Source organism: Mustela nigripes, chromosome 6, assembly GCF_022355385.1.
Source record: "Mustela nigripes isolate SB6536 chromosome 6, MUSNIG.SB6536, whole genome shotgun sequence".
Lineage (NCBI taxonomy): Eukaryota > Metazoa > Chordata > Mammalia > Carnivora > Mustelidae > Mustela > Mustela nigripes.
In genome coordinates, this window is record NC_081562.1 from 25,649,710 (window position 1) to 25,660,956 (window position 11,247).

An 11,247-nucleotide genomic window follows, 5' to 3' on the forward strand; every position below is an offset into this window, starting at 1 on the left:
TTCTTCTGCTCTTCCGGTTTACCCTGGAATTCTCAGCCCCCATCCCCCTGTTGCTTCTGAGCTAGTCCTGGAGGTCAGCCACCTGCTTTAGCGGGCACAGCTGTGGGGCTTTTCCCTGCTTTCCAGGCAAAGGGCCCCTCTGCCTCCCTATCCTTGCTGGGCTTCTAAATGGCTCAGTGGTTCTGTAGCCCATGCTGATCCCCAACCCTCTCTCCAGGAATTCTATTGAAATGAACTTCTCCTTGCACACAATCTTGACTGAAGACTTGAGGGGGGAAAAAAAATCCTTAAACAAATACCAGGTTTGTTCATATGATTTCCCAGCATCCTTTCACATCACAAAGATGTGAAAGGAAAAACGAGGAAAATGTGTCAGCCCCCGCTGGCATGAACCAGAGATATTTTCAGGGAAGGGTGAGGGATTCCAGTCCAGAATCTCTTCAGATTCTTAAAACAGCAAGGATTATGTAAAGATAAAAAGCAAAAGTAAACACGAAAACTGTGAACAAAGAGTGAACACAAAGGGGGGAAATCCTTCTTGGAAACCAGCTTTCCTCCAGAGGAGACAAACAAGAACCTGTTAAAAAATTCTGTCAGCCTGTAGTACTAGAGACTGCAGGCTGCTCGCTGCCTCCTTGCTCCCCGTCTCTGCTGAAGTGCCATGTTTTTAAATGGAAATTAGTGTTTGGCGCCCAGGCAGGGATTGACGTCATAGGCTCCGGCTCCATTGTGGACTGGGGACAGCAACAATAAAAGGGAAGATGATTTGCGCAGCAGGGTAAACCGAGGTGAGAGGGTACAGTACAGTGAGAGGGAAAGCAGCCAAGTGGGTGAAGTCAGGCCCGAGGGCCCCCTTGCTCATTGAAGGGGTCTCTGCTCGGCGCCCACTGTGTCTCACTCTGTGCTGGTCCTGGAGGCTGGGTGGGGAGCAACGGATGGCCACAAAGCCCTTACCTTTGCCAGATGGCGCTTTGGGCTTTGTGTTGAGTCCCCCACGACCCTGAGAACCTTGTCCCTGTGCTGGGCGGGCGTGGGGCCAGCCTCAAACTGAGGTCTTTCTGCCTCCGGGGCGGACCGTCTCCCTGTTGTTTTGGAATCTCTATCCTGTTGTGGTTTTGCTTTTGTTTTGGATCTAAACCACTGCTAACATCTTGATTTCTGTTGTGGGTTGCCACTTTTCCTCTGATCCTCGGAAGCTGTGTTGGGCCACCATGTCCTCGTGACCCAGAGAACCATAGCCTCAGGCTGTATGACTGATTCTGCCTTCTTTCTCCAGCTCCCAGTTTTCCCCTTGAGCTTCTGAATGGGTATCGTGTCTAAGCTCCAGCAGTTGCCAAATACTCTTCACTGAGGTCCTCCCAAGATGGTGCTCCCTCCCCAGGACAGACACAAAAGGCCGCCTCCCTCTAAGCCAAATTTAGTATAAACCAAAATGAGAACAAGGAGAGTCAGTGAGTTGCTAATGGTACTCCAGGATTCTAACTCTTTTCATTCTGAAGTCAAATTCTATTTGAAATCAGACGTGTTTACAGTTAGAACATGATAAAACAAAGGTCCGTGTTTGATTCAGAGAACTCTAACTCAAGGGTTGTAGAAAAATCATAAATAAGCATGACTGTGACAACTTTAAAATGGTTAAGACAGTCTGCGTGTCTTAAATCTTTCATCAGTTGAACTGATAGTTATTGAGCACCTGCTATGTACCAAACAGTAAGCAAAGCAGATTAAAAAAAAAAAAGAAAAGTCTTGCTTTTACGGAACTGTGAATATTGACTGGGGGAAACAAACGATAAACCTAAAATTGTATGGTATGTTACAAAGTGATCAGTGCTAAGAAGTAAAATAAAACAAGGTAGAGAAAGAGGAAGAATCAGGATGTGGTGGCAATGCAGCTTTGCTCTGGGAGGCTGAGGAAAGCCTCACTGTAAAGGTGACTTTTGGTTAAAGACGTGAAAAGACGGAATGAGCAATCAGACATCTTGAGGGAGAACATTCCAGTCAGAGGGAACAGCAGGTACGAAGCCCTGAGAAAGTATGGCTGGTGTGTATTCTTGGGGGGGGGGGGGGGTCACTCCAGCTTGACTGGGGTACAGGGGGGAAGGTAGGAGGTGCCGTCTGACTGTAGGTCCCTGGAGGGGTTTGGCTTTTCTGTGAGTGAAACGGGAGCCATGAAAGGTTTTGCACATGATTGACAAAATTTGATTTAGTTGTAACAGAGGTTAACAGGGTCAAGAGAGGATTTTGAAGGATGGGGAAAATTAAAAGCATGTTGCTGTGCTACTGGAAATAATCCCTGGAGAGAAAGAAAATGTGATGATGTAGGAAGGAGAGGGGGAGAATTGCTGGCAGGAGGCACTTGAATAAGGAAGGCTGGTTGGAAGGCTGGGCAGGAGGAGAGCGGTGGGCCTCGGGATCGCAGACAGGTCACCGAGAACAGTGAATGAAAATGCATCAAAGGCATCATAGTAGATGTGTCGTTATGAACAGTTTTTCTTCTCTTTCTCACTCTTTTCCCCTTCAAGTCCATCCTAGGACCTCACGACTAAACTCATTTTAAAAATTCTCCCACCTCTTGGGACACCTGCCTGGCTCAATTGGAAGAGCATGCTGACTCTTGATCTCAGGGTTGTGAGTTCGAGCCCCATGTTGGTGTGGAGATTACTGTTAAAAAAAAAAAAAAAAAAAAAAAAGTAAAATCTTAAAAAAAAAAAAAAAATTCTGCTGCCTTTTGCTTGTAATTTAAATAAGACATCCAGTACTCTTTTGTAAGGTTGAGCTTATTTTGTCCGGAGGAAAAACCATGTATTAAAAACAACAATGACCACGAATAATATCCCTGCTGCTGATGTTTCCCTGGGTGTTCTTAATGTGTTTTCACAGGATATCCAAGATAAAGCGAAGGCCTTTCTGTCCTTGAATTCCACTAAGTACAATGCATCGTGCCCCAGACTGTATTACATTTTGTTGGCCAGATCCAGCCCTCTCAGATTCTTCCAGGAAATATGTTTCTAAAAATTTCCAAAGCCTGTGTAGAGAGTTCTTATGTGCCCAGATACACAGATTTGTAATAAGAGCTAAAAGGTTCTTTATGTCTTCACTAAATCATCTGAAGCCTCGAGGGCTATTAGAAGTGAAATTATTTTGAATTTCCAGTTTGGTTATCAACTCTCTTTTATTTTTATGGAAGAGCACAGTTATTCTCTTAACCATCATTCTTCTCCTCCCTAGCGGTCCTTTTTTGTCATTAACGCTCCTGATTCAGCAAACCAAGGTTATGGCACAAATGTATGTAGAAACTCGTAAATCTGTTATTATCTACCTCGCACAGGAAACACCATAGGATATTTTTGAAATTCCCTCTCATGCCACTGCGAAGAAAGTATACCGGCTCTCCTGTAGGTCGTAGGTAGAACACTATCTTATCTAAAGAAAGACCCTCCAGAAATGAACATAAGTATAGGGAAGACCCTTAATCACAGTCTATTTCTTCAATGAATGAATGGATATTTGATGAGTTATTATATAGAGTCTCTTTACTTCCAACTATTTCAAGAGATTGACCTGGACCTCGAGTGTGAAATCCTGCAGAAAAAGTAAGAACTGCTTGAGACTAACAGCACAGAAGACTGAATTGTATTTTTGAGTGTGTCTGACAGCAAGTCCCTTTATCAAGTTGGGCCCTTGGCTTAGCCTCTTTGACCCTTAGTTTTATCATGAAAAATGAGGGGATTTGACTGAAACTGTAGAATTTTTAAAGTATGAAGGGTTCATAGGGATTTTCTAATTTCCTTCAAAAGAAACCAGGGGTCCTAATGCCTAGGTCATTCCTTTTCCGTGATACTGCGCTGAGCTCTGAACTACTTCGAAATCGATGAAATTGGTGATTCCAACTTTGAAATTTCCGAATTGTGATGGCTTTGGAATCAGATTGGCCCCGCCCATCCCCACCACCATTCACATACCATACCTAGTGAGCCATGTCTCAAGTGTTTTGGGTCAAAATCCTGCATTATAGTGATGGTTGCACAACTCTGTAAATGTACGAAAGACCTTTAAATTGTACACTTTAAATGGGTGAATTGTATGGCATATGAATTATATCTTTAAAAAGCTAGGTCAGAATTCTTTTGTTTGCAGGTGACAGAAACCAATGCAGGCATTAAAGGGGGATAGTTAATAGCCCACGACGTTGGAAAATCCCACACTAGATGTCCAGGCATGACTAGATCCCAGCCTCAAACAATAGCATGAAACGCGAGATGTGCTCTTTCCATCTCTCAGCTCTCTCTCCTCTGTGGTAGCTTCACTCTCAGGAAGAGTTTCTCCACAGGTCTCCAATGGCTGTGGCATTTCTCAGCTTACATTTTTACCATGTTAGCAACTCCAGGAGAAATATCCCCAGTGAAAGTTCTGGGAATACGCATCATTTGGGTCATATAACTATTCAATAATAATAACACTCATAGTTACTATGAATCAACTTTATTCTTTTTTTATTAACATATAATGTGTTATTTGTTTCCAGGGCACAGGTCTGTGATTCATCAGTCTTACACAATTCATAGCACTCACCACGGCACATACCCTCCCCAGTGTCCATAATCCAGCCACCCTATCCCCATTCCCCAACCCCCAGCAACCCTCTGTTTGTTTCCTTAGATTAAGAGTCTCTTATGATTTCTCTCCCTCTCTAGTTTCATCTTGTTTCATTTTTCCTTAACTTCCCCTATGATCCTCTGTCTTATCCTCAAATTCCGCATATCGGTGAGATCATGTGATAATTGTCTTTCTCTGATTGACTTATTTCACTTAGCATAATACCTTCTAGTTTCACCCACGTCATTGCAAATGGCAAGATTTCAGTTTTTGATGGCTGAGTAGTATTCTCTTGTATATATATACTACATCTTCTTTATCCATTCATCTGTTGGTGGACATCTGGGTTCCGTAGTTTGGCTATTGTGGACATTCAGTCAACAAACCAAAAGACATCCAACAGATGGGAGAATATATTTGCAAGTGACATATCGGATAAAGGGCTAGTACCAAAATCTATAAAGAACTTATCCAACTCAACACCCAAAAAACGAATAATCAAATCAAGAAATGGGCAGAAGACATGAACAGACATTTCTGCAAAGACGACATCCAGATGGCCAACAGACACATGAAAAACTGCTCAACATCACTCAGCATCAGGGAAATATAAATCAAAACTACAGTGAGATACTATCTCACACCAGTCAGAATGGCTAAAATTAACAAGTCAGGAAAAGATGGGTGTTTGCAAGGATGTGGAGAAAGGGGAACCCTCTTATACTGATGGTGGGAATGCAGGCTGGTGCAGCCACTCTGGAAAACAGCATGGAGGTTCCTCAAAGAGTTGAAAATAGAGCTACCCTATGATTCAGCAATCGTACTACTGGGTATTTACCCTAAAGATACAAATATAGTGATCCGAAGGGGCACATGCACCCCAATGTTTATAGTGGCAATAACTAACTTTATTCTTACAACATCCCATTTTATAGATGAAGAAATCAAGGCACAGGGAGGTTAGGGAACTTGCTCAGGATCACATGGTAGTGAGCATAGGAGCTGAGATTTGACACGCAGGTAGTGTGCTCCTGGAATCTGTGGTCTTAGTGGTCTGAAAGGCAGCACTGCCTCTAGTCGTTAGAGTGAATGGGAGAGGACGTCCTGACTGGCTAGTCCAGGGGCAGCTCCCATATTTGCAACTGCATTAGCTCCTGACAGCCTGTGTTACAGGCCTTTGAAGATGTCAGATATATATCATATCAGATCCTGAAGAATTGTAGAAGGGTCTGTGAGCACCATCTGATTCCGAGACTGCAGCCATGTCTGCATCTCATTCTCCGTAATTACAAATGTCAGCCTGGCTGTAGCCATTTGGAAACGAAGCCTCAGGCCTCCTTGGCCTCGTTGCCAGAATCTGAGCTATGTTCAGATCCTGGCCTGTCTAAAGAAAATTATGCCAGGGGTGCCTGGCTGGCTCAGTCGGTGGAGCATGTGACACTTGGTCTCAGGGTTGTAAATTTGAGCCCTGCTCAAACTTGGGTAGAGAGATTACTTAAAAGGAAAATCTTTTTTTAAAAAAATTATGCCAGGGACACCTGGGTGGCTCAGTGGGTTAAGGCTCTGCCTTCGGCTCAGGTCATGATCTCAGGGTCCTGGGATGGAGCCCCACATTGGGCTCTCTGCTTAGCAGGGACCCTGCTTCCTCCTCTCTCTTTTTCTCTCTCTGCCTGCCTCTCTGCCTACTTGTGATTTCTCTCTCTCTCTCTCTCTCTCTATCAGGTGGATAAATAAAATCTTAAAAAAAAAAATTATGCCAGTATATACCCACTACTGTGGAATCCCAGGATTAGGCTTAAAATAGAACACTAGTTTTTAAAAATGCAGATGTAGAGTTAGAAAATTAGAACAAGTTTTTCAGTCTTTTTCTGATTCAGGAAATAAACTTACATGGGATAAGTATTTCTAGCATGTCAATTACAGCCCATGTTTTTCAGAGTGTGGTTCCCAGGAGCACTGGTATTGGAATCACCTGGGATATTTTTTATTTAATCATCATTTCCTGCAGTGGGCCCAAGAATATGCATTTGTTAGACACCCTAAGTGATTATTAAGTTGACTCAAGTTTGAGAGCTGTCCTCGCAAGTGGCTGGGGAAAACCAGCTGAGATCTTAGATGTAGGACCTTAGGGGTCCCAGGTTGAACCCAAGACAACAGCCACAGGAGACCCTTGTGATCGGTAGGGGAAGGGGGACCCTCACAGCCTTCGGTTCAAGCAGCTTTAACTGTTAGACAGCACCTCTGTAAGTTTGCATCTCCTCACCCCTTCCATTCACAGGTGGGGGGTGGGGGGCTGTATTCTGGTTCTATAGAGCAGAAAAGCACAAACCAGTACCCTTCAGCAAAGAATTTTTCAGATGAAAACATTGCTCCTGTGAGCTGTAAACCATGACTATCAACAATAGCAACTAATATTAATAATAGTAATTGTTAAGTAAGAAGAGCTAACATTTACCAAGTGTACTGTGTGAGACACTTTATATACATTATCCCTTTCTGTCCTTCCATTCACCTTACAAATGAGTATGGGCTCATTACAGACACGGAGGCCGACACTCAGACATTAGGTAACTTAGCCCACATCATGAAAGTGGAGGCAGGATTGGAGCAGATGGGGTCCAGGACATGCTGCCCTCAAAGATGACACCCTGGCTTACTAACTATTCTTCTTCTTTTTTTTTTTTTAAAGATTTTATTTTTTTCTTTGACAGAGAGATCACAAGTAGGCAGAGAGGCAGGCAGAGACAGAGAGGGAGGAAGCACGCTCCCTGCTGAGCAGAGAGCCTGACACCGGGCTCGATCCCAGGACCCTGGGACCATGACCTGAGCCGAAGTCAGAGGCTTTAACCCACTGAGCCACCCAGGCACCCCTAACTATTCTAAGCTGAGGGAGTTTGAGAGTACGGGAGAAGGTTACTCGTAACACCATCCCCCCTCACCCTCAGGTCATAAAATCTGAGAGAGATGCCCTCCCTGTACTTTATCTCTGAAGACAAGGGGACGCCTGGAAGAATCCTAACAAACAGGCCTTGCTGAATTCCCCCCAGGTGACTACACCAACCTTCTACTCATAACCTATCACATTGCTCCATGACTGTCCTTTTTTCCTCAAGCCCTGCATTAGAAGCACTCAGGTTTAACTGCTTCGTTGGTTTACTTTTCAGACCCAGCCAGGGACCTTAAGAAGGTCAGAGAAGACTTTCCCCTTCCTCTGTAGGACCCATTCTGACCAAGTCCATGTAACATCAAAGCCCATCTGCTTTTAAGCTTTGAGCCATCCTGCCTTATAACAAGAATCGTTATTCTCCAGAAGACTAAAATTCAGAGACTCTGAAGAAACACTGACTTAACTTTAAGAAACACATATAACTTTATAATAAACTTACCTAAAAAGCAAGACATCTTCTTCCCCTGCAACCTGAGCTCACCATTCGGAGAGACCTGATGTGCACCGAGGCAGTCCTTTTATGTTTCAGACACCTGGTCACCAAAATTGGAACACAGTGGTGCCCATGTTCTGTGGGCCCCTTCCGGGCTTCTAGAAAGTAGGTCAGACTTCTCCTACTTCCCTGGGTCTTAGATTCTCAGCTTTGGAAGACCGGTTATAGTTGCTGCTCTTGACCAGTTATAAAGCCTTTTTTTCTGGAGTAAGGCTCAAGCAGAGAGGGATAGCAAGCCTGGAAAAATCAGCCACAGTGACTGTCTAGAAATGTATAAAACCATACCACGTTACTTTTGCTTCAGTTCAAGGACCCCCTTTGAGCTAAGCCCACAGTTAATATAATGGGATTTCCAAGGATATAGGACTTCAGAAATTCATAATGCAGAGGGGCCCCGTGCACACATCCTTAGCATAGAAGGTCACATGTGGTCGAGCGAGCTGTGGCCCCCGTCCAGTGCTCCCACTTCCTTGCACAATCCTTCCCCTTCCTCCACACACGTTTGCTCACCTACAAGAGGGAATGACAGTAGCAAGTTTACATGGAGGTCATCACAAGCATTGAATGAACTAAAATTTAGAAAGCGCTTCACACAGTTCCCGTCCCTGTGTGCTCAGTAACATTATTACCAGCTCTTCTCACTCTTGTCATCAGAATATTATTTGTGGCAAGTGGAAGGAGATGCTGCTTCTGGTAACTGAGGAAGATTTGTCTGAGGAGGGGTATTTGATCTGGGCCCGGAAGGGAGGAATTTCTGTGAGAGAGGAGTGGTGATTCCTTCCGGCAGGAGCATAAGCTGCCAAACAGAGATGGGGCAGGTGGCCGTGCAGAAGGGCAGAGGGACAGAGGGCGTCACGAGCTGCGGGAAGGGCCGAGGGGAAGGCTGGTAAAGAGGTAGTTCGTAGAAGTTCTCCAGGGGTGATCGCGGCTCATCTCCCAGTCCACACCTCAGTCTTGAGGGCCTAATACCCAGTATAAAGAAGACCTGTGCTGTTTTTTTCATTTGTTTTTGATCCTGGCCAGGACTGACTTAGCAGTCTACAAGGATTACTGTCTTTTTAAAATTTTTTTAAAGATTTTTTTATTCATCAGAGAGAGAGAGAGACAAAGCATGAGCAGGGGCAGAGGGGGAGGGAGAAGCAGACTCCCCGCTGAGCCAAAACCCCCAACATGGGGCTCGATCCCAGGACCTGGAGATCCTGACCTGAGCTGAAGGCAGTCGCTTAACCCTCTGAGCCACCTAGGCACCCCGTGGAGGCTACAAGGATTGTTCCTGAAGCCACCTGACTCAACCTTTTTATAGGCCACGAGCTCTCCACTGTCCCCCCAGTGACAGGGGCCGGCTCAGTTGAGGACAGTGCGGTTGGAGTGTTACTGTCACTGGGCAGCCCAGGCCCCCAGGCCCCGGGAGTCAGGGGAGGAAGGAGACCCAGTCTCGGTGTGCAGCGATGAAGGAGGATGCCCAGAATTGTGCTGAGGCTGTGATTTTAGCGGCTGTCTGCCTGGATGTGGGATTGATTCACTCCTACTCGGAGAGGTTCCTGGAGCCCAGAATGTTACATAAGCGAGAAGCCTGATGCATTTGGACTCTGTAACACTTAATCCACCAGCTCCGCCCCCGTTCCAACATTTTCAATATTTGCAATATAATACAGCGATAGCTAAAGGGCAGGACTTGAATGTTTTAACATCAAAAAAATTAAAAGGAAAGTCTTAAAGATTCTCGTCTTTGTCTATTTGGGGATGGCCATAGCCTTGTCTCCAGGAGAAATGGGGTGCAGCCGGGGAATGGATACAGGGCTGGTGTTATGTGTGATCTTGCCCTCAGTGAGGCCTGGCTTCTGAAGTGTTTAAGGAAGAGTCCCACAGCTTGGCAGGTCTGTAATTAGACTGGCCGTACAGGTTTTTCTTTGGTTGGTAAATGCACAAGCATTTATGATGTGGCAGGACTTGGCTGTAGAGTTGTTACATGGCCAGAACCAGAGCAAACTGAAAATAAGTCACTTTTTGGAGTAGACACTGCCCCGAGCTTAGGCGGGGCTTAACCTGGTTCACAGGGAATCTGCTTCAACAGCACCAATTGTAGGAACCAAAAGCAAAGGCACAGGTGTTTCTAAACATATGTGACACGTGGAATTGTTAAGCAATCGCTGAGTCTTTTTTCCCCCTTGAATCAGTCAATGAATGTTTGTATGCATATTCCAAACAGATTACATCTTGACTGTGTGTGTCATTGGTGTCTTTGAATGCTTACCTTTAATCTCAAGAAATACCGGGAATACCTTGTATTCCTGGTATTTTCTTTTCTTGGCTTCACCTCATCTGAGTGGCCCAGAACTAAGAGGGCCATTTAAAGTATTACACTGACACTGAGCTTGGGCGACTTGCACAAGGTGACAAAAGTGGCGAGCCCAGACTGAGCAGCCAGCTAGCTTTTCTGCCTCTAGACTCGGTGTGGGCGTCTCCCACACCCTGTCACAGAATAGTGTGGCGCGATTGATTTTTCTGAAGCCCTGATTCAGCTTCCGGAGAGAACCGGAGTAGGTCATCTTTTTGTTTCTTTGTGATGTTGACCCAATTACACATCTTCTTTTCTATAGATTTCTCCATCCTCTGGGATGGGGAAAGCAAATTTTATGCATAACTAAGGATTTTTTTTAAAAACCAAAATGATATGCAAAATCTGAATTGTTTTGGAATAAGAAACAGGGAAAACAAATACCTTATCTATGCTGATTGCTCATATAGATATGCTAACCAAAACTCTGAAAAAGAGTTGGGTTTTAGAAATTCAAATTATTTCCTTGTCCCCTAAAATAGAATCTTCTTTCCCCTGAACTGCTGGTCTAGCTCTCTGTCCATCCTCCTCTTCACAAGCCAACTTTGGAGAGAGCTGGCTGCCTCCCTGACCTCACTTCCTCCCCTCCCCTCTGTATCTCACTTTTCTTCAGCCTGGACACTGCCCGGGTTTTTGTTAAGGTCACTAGGATTAAGGTCTCCCTGTGAACCAATTCAGTAGACAGTTTTTGTTTTTTTTTTTTTTTTTAAAGATTTTATTTATTTATTTGACAGACAGAGATCACAAGTAGGCAGAGAGGCAGGCAGAGAGAGAAAGAGAGAGAGAGAGGGAAGCAGGCTTTCCGCGGAGCAGAGAGCCCGATGCGGGGCTCGATCCCAGGACCCTGAGATCATGACCCGAGCCGAAGGCAGC

At 44.9% G+C, this 11,247-nt stretch overlaps 1 protein-coding gene and 1 long non-coding RNA gene across 2 annotated transcripts in view; one reads left to right on the forward strand and one right to left on the reverse strand.

Moving 5' to 3' along the window:
- Positions 1-8,063, reverse strand: part of LOC132020509 (uncharacterized) — a 30,655-nt gene extending 22,592 nt beyond the window's left edge. The window contains exon 1 of the long non-coding RNA XR_009405002.1: positions 7,983-8,063. This is a non-coding gene — a long non-coding RNA (uncharacterized LOC132020509). The remainder of the gene's footprint in view (positions 1-7,982) is intronic.
- TMCC3 (transmembrane and coiled-coil domain family 3) overlaps positions 1-11,247 on the forward strand; it is a 262,928-nt gene that overhangs the window by 157,969 nt on the left and 93,712 nt on the right. The window lies entirely within an intron of this gene.